Source organism: Marmota monax, unplaced genomic scaffold, assembly GCF_021218885.2.
Source record: "Marmota monax isolate L192 unplaced genomic scaffold, Marmota_monax_Labrador192_F-V1.1 WCK01_AAM20220418_F8-fsc00007, whole genome shotgun sequence".
Lineage (NCBI taxonomy): Eukaryota > Metazoa > Chordata > Mammalia > Rodentia > Sciuridae > Marmota > Marmota monax.
The window spans coordinates 28784311-28790310 of NW_026692781.1; positions in this window are offsets into that span (position 1 = coordinate 28784311).

Consider the following 6000-nt stretch of genomic DNA (forward strand, 5'->3'; position numbering starts at 1 on the left):
TCTCCCTGGGACTTCCTCTGGCTGGAAGTAGAGCCTTTGGAGGGCCTCCTGCCTTTATAGCATGTGCTCCATCCCAATCCCAGCCTGGTTGCTAAACCCTAAAGGAGATAAGGCTGGTGAGAAAGAGGTCTACTCACTAATGAGGGACACTAAATCAAGAGATCTTCTAAAAATATCACCCATTGGTGATATTGGCAAAGGATATTGAATTTCTCCATAAACTTCAGAATATAACTTCTCATTTGAGGAATTAGTTCCATCTTTATTCCAACTTAATAGGTAAGGAAATTGAAGCACAGAAAGACTGAGTCATTTGCCAAGGCTAGCACCAAGTGTCTAACTCCTCATCAAGTGTTTTTTCCACATGGCATATTATCTCTTTGGTCAAAATAAGACAGCTTTTGAATTATTTTTTAAGTTTTAAAACACATAAAACTCATCCCACTCTCATTCAAATCACTCACCTGCTTGGATCTCTTTTGCATTGGCTCAAATATTTTCCTTCTTAGTTCTTTACTTTCTTATAGTATTGGGTGGGGGGATGAGGGATGTAGCAATGTTTTAAAGTGTCTTTTAATACATATAACTATATATAATAGTGGGGTTCACTGTGACATATTCAAATATGCAATAACATAATATACTCCATTTCATTCCCCAGTATTTCCCATTTCTCCCCCCTCCCCCCTCTCCCTGATCCTCTTCCTCTGCTCTATAGGTCTTTTTTTTTTCATCTTTCAGCATCTTCCTTAATACTTTCACCCCTTTTAGCATTTTCAGTAGCATACAGGAAGAGGCCTATATCACTTGTTGACAGAATACATATTTTCCCAATTTATTGAGCTGAAGAGCCAAAATAAACTTGAAGATATGGAAAGAGATCCCTCCAAATGACAATATTTTAGTTATATATCTAAGAAATGTGAATGCTCTGAAAATCTGAATTATATATTTTGCATATTTTTCTTGTTAATGAGGAAATAAGGCAGCTTGACTTAAAATTCCAACCCTAAACATGATTATGTTTGTTGAGAAGACTGTGGGTGAACATTGGCCAAAGAAAAGCCAACATTCCCAGAAGCTATATCATTATTGAAACTTGTGCCAAGAAGTTTGTGTTGTGCTCTAGTTCAAGGTCACACAAAGGTGATACAGTAATTAATCTAAGAAGATTTAAACAGAAGCATAGAAAATACATTTTGAAGTTAAAGTAGGGATGAGGTCCTAGAAATATAATACAAAAAGTTTAATCATGGTGCCCTTTTAAGTGCTACTTTTCACCCATGTCCTGGGGGCCAGTGTAATACATAAAACATCCTTTGATAGAGGGTAGACAGACACAAGTGATAGGAACAAGAGGTTAAGGGAATAATTCTATAAAACAGGCCCACTGTGTTGATGTTGACATGCTTTCTTTTCCAATAAGCAATTTACCTGCAGTCCTGCCTGGCTTAATTGGACGACATATGTCGCATCCCTCAGCAAACTACCTGTTATCTGCAAGAGAAATGTAGGCCCAAAATAATGTTGATAAGAAGAACCCAAGTTCTTTCCCTGAAGGGGGAGACTTTTGTGACCATTTTGACAAAACCATATCCTGAAACTCTGGGAGATAAGAATAATTCCTCCTAACCATAAAATCTGTAAGAATTTATGGTTAAAAATCCAATCAGAACTGGTCAGAATGGGTCAAAGTGACCTAGAGTTGTCATAGCAGTGGGGACTTATAAGTCTGATATCATCTTGATGTCAGTCACAAGTTAAGAGGTGGAACTAAGCAGGACTCTCTGGAAAAATTCTCTGGGATCCCCAATAAAATTGGAGTGCAGGAGAGGCACAACTCTACCATCTGAGAGGACCCACTCTCTCCCTTGACAGTGTCCCTTTTTTAACTTTCCCACCTCTTCTAATAAACCCATTGCCTTTTACTCTAAGTGACGTGTCTGAAATCTTACTGACTTAGCGCAAGAATTGGTGTTTGTGTGTGGAGGTGTCTTTGTGCTGCCTCAGTTTCCCAGGAAAACCCAGCCCTATAACACTTTGACACTAGTTTTCTCTCTATGCTAAGCCAACCCTCTAGAGACCTGTGTTGCCTTCTGCTGTTGCTTTGGGTCCTGGAGGCATATCCATGTGGACTTCTCAAAGGCTCCCTTGTGCTCTGCACTAAAAGATATGGAGAAGAAGGAAAGAGAAAGGTTGGGGTCCTCCCTACCCCCAATACATACACACTCCCTCCTTCCTTGACTTGGAGATGCAGTTCCAGCAGAGCCTCACCACCACCACCACCACCACCACCACACACACACACACACACACACACACACGGTCAGGCAACTCACCTTGCTCTCCTCATCTCTTCCTGGACTCCAGGGACATGCCTTTTCCTTGACCCTTTGTACTTGTGGATAATAATAGCTTTTCCCATTGTTGCTTGGGTGCCTCAACATTCCTTGTTAGTTTTCTTAACCCTGCCAAGCCTCTGTGAATAGACTTTTTATGACATTCCCTATAACATTCCAGCTCAGCATGCTTTCTATTTTCCACTTGGTTCTTGACTGGCATTCTTTTTCGGGATACTCACATTTTGAAAAATGATAGATTCAGACACAGTTAGAATTATATTTGGACTGTCTTTACGGTTCTGATCAATAGAGTTCAGGTCAACAGAGTTCAAATCAATTGCTGTCAGATCATTTCAGACCTAGCTTTACTGAGAGTTTCTTTGTTTTGAAAGTTCAAAAATTTCATTTTTATCAATTTACCTGGAAATAACAGAACCATAGAGACTCTCTTGCCATCAAACACACTCATAGGATACTGAGTTATACTTCCAAAGTACCGTTTTAAACCTGTAGATAGAAGAGAATCTCTGGCAATAGAACCATTAAGCAATCAGCTCAGGGTCCTGCCTTTTGGTGGATAATATAATCTCGAGACTCAAATTACAGATTAGATGTTTTAGCTCAGTTGCTCAGAGTTAGAACTAGAGGCATTGGACATTTTAAGGGATTTTCCTATGAATTTATGTTGACATATGAAATGGATTTGCACACTTCAGGTATGTGTCTAAAACAGGAAAAAAAATACCCACATGGAATACTAAACAATAATGGAAATGAACAAATTACAACTAAATTACAATATGAGTGAATCTCACAAGCATTATGTTGAGTAAAAGAAGACAGATAAATTGTATGCAGCCATTTATGCAAGTACAAAACAAACAAAGCTAATCAAGGCCATTTAGAAGTCAGAATAGTGATTACCTCCGGTGGGAAGTTTATGGTTGAAATAGAGCCATTAGGTGAGATTCTGAGAAACTGAGTGCTAGCTAGCTCCAAAGGTAGATCAATTCATGAAAATTTATTGAGCTGTACATTTTTAATCGGGATGGACTTTTATATTTATATCACACTTGGATAAAATGTTTTAAAATTTACCAGTACTACTTTTAGCATAAGAGCTTACCCTCTTTTGGATAATGCTATAGACCCACTGATCAAATAACACCAAAATATGCTTCTCACATGGGGTATCATTTGACAGTACTGAAAGCTTCTATCATGACATTATCTCAAATATGAATGTCCAACATCGCAACTATTTTACATCTTCATCTTGTTGGATGTCTCTCAGGTGAAACACCACATTCTTCTAGAAGAAAGTACTCTGGTCCCATTTAAAAAAAAAAATGCATAGAAATCATTTCTTAGGCCGGGCTGTTTCTAGAGTGAGTTCCATTGAGGTCTTCTCCTCAGACACTATTTATGTGCCTTTTTGATACATGAGAGGAGCTTATTCCTAACCACATATGTGCTTAGAATCTCACCCCACACATACGGACTCAAAGTCTCTTCTGGCCGGCTGCCCATGCTGACAAGAGGAGCTGAGTTCAAAAGAGCTGGCTGCAACATTAAGATAAGGAAATCATGCAACACACAGACATAAGTCTCAGATAGTGGGTAGGATGACTCTGTGACCTTAAGAGGGAAAGAGAATGTGCACCCAGAATCTCTTTATTTTTACAGGGGGGACTCACAAAGGAGATTAGATGGAACCTTCTTCACCAAATGAGGCAGGGGATAATGTTTCCAAGGTGGAGTCTTGCTTTGTGATGTCTTGTGGTCAGCAGATTGATTGACATATTGGCAAGTCACACCCATCTCAGGTGCTGTGTGGGATCACAGGCAAAGTGAAAGGAAAGGCACACTTGCATCGCACAGCCCAATCAGCATGCAATGCTAGACCAGTCCCCTCAAATAGTTCCAGTGTGCATAGCTCACACACACAGCCCATGGATGGCTCATGACAGTCTCTATACTTAGAGTCTCTGCTACTGTCTGAATGTTTGTGTCCCCTCCAAAATTCATGTGTTGAAACTTAATCCTCAATGTGATAGCATTTGGAGGGGTCCATAGGAAGTGACTAGGTTATAAGGGAAAGAGCTTTGTTACAAAGTCCCCAGAAGTCTGTTCCTTTTACCAAGTAAAGATGCAACTAGAAGGCACCCACAATGAACCAGAAAATTTGGCTTTTAACAGATAGTCTGCTGGTGCCTTGATCTTGGACAGTTATTTCAGCCTTTAGAACTGTGAGAAACAAATTTATGTTGTTTATAAGCTACCCAATTTATGATATTTTATTATAGTAACCCAAACAGACTATGACAGCCTCCCACCTTCTTGTCAAACAATTTCTAAGACAGTATCCTCACTCATTTAAAGTCTGCTTTCCCATTTCAACTGATATGTATATGCCAGTGTCCATAGCAGTATAATCCTCAATAGCTAAAAGGTGGAAACAACCTCAATGTGCATCAGAATGGATAAATAAAACATGGCACATTCATACATATTCATCCTTAGAAAAGAAGAAAATTCTGACACACATTGCAACAACGATGAATCTTGAAAACATTAGGTTAAATGAAATAAGTAGGATAATAGGATGAATCCTGTATGATCTCTGTGAGTACCTAGAATACTCAAATTCATAGACAGAAAGTAAAATGGTAATTTCCAGAGCTGGGGAAAGGGAGAAATGGGGAGTCATGGTTTAATGGGTCCAGTGTTTGAGTTTAAAAAGATAAAGGTCTGGAGACGAATGGTGGTGACAGTTGCACAATAGTGTGAATGTACTCAATGTCACTGAACTGTATATATAGAATTGGTTAAAATGGTAACTTTCATGCTATGCTAAGGGTTCACACTATTGGAGAAAGACAAACCCAAGGCCATAAGAAACATGGTGCCAACCAGCCCCAAACTTACAGGCCAGCATTTCCCTCAGGCTCACATGTGGAGAGAGATCTCACTGTGGTCATTTTGATTTTTGTTTATTTTGCCTGGATATTGACTTGTGGAACCAAGCATTATGTGCTCAGCCCACAGGCTACATATGGCTCCTCCAGCTTGTTGATTAAAAGCAGCTTCTTTCCTCTGTGAACTCCCTAGGAAGCTAAGCCCTACCTGGCAACAGTTGCCATGCCAGAGAGACTTTGTTTAAACCGCATTCAGAAACGTCACTAATGAGCATTGAAGAAACCCTGCAATAGAGAATTAAAAAAAAAAAAATTACTCCATTTTTCCTGGATTCTTCTAAAGAAAATATCATTTCCTCTGAGTATTATTATATAATTGTTTCTCATAGTGATAGTAGTTTGTTATTTTAGGCATTTGCTTGTTCTGTCTTAGTTTATTTATAACAAAATTTTTCTCACCAACCAGCTGTCAAAAGAAAGAGGAAAACCTTCATAGCTGTCTCCTTTTTGGGAAGAATTCTGGTTCATTATGACTTCTTTCAGAGAAGTTTGACATAAAAGTTGTCAAAAATGCTTAGTATGTATCAATAACATTGAAAATTACATTGTGATTAAATTTTCCAAGTATCCTTTTTGTAACCATTGTATTCATGACAATCAGACTTTCAGTGGGAAGTTTTCTAATACAAATAAAAACTTTCTAATCCACTCTTTGAAATTCAGTTGCAAATACATTTTCT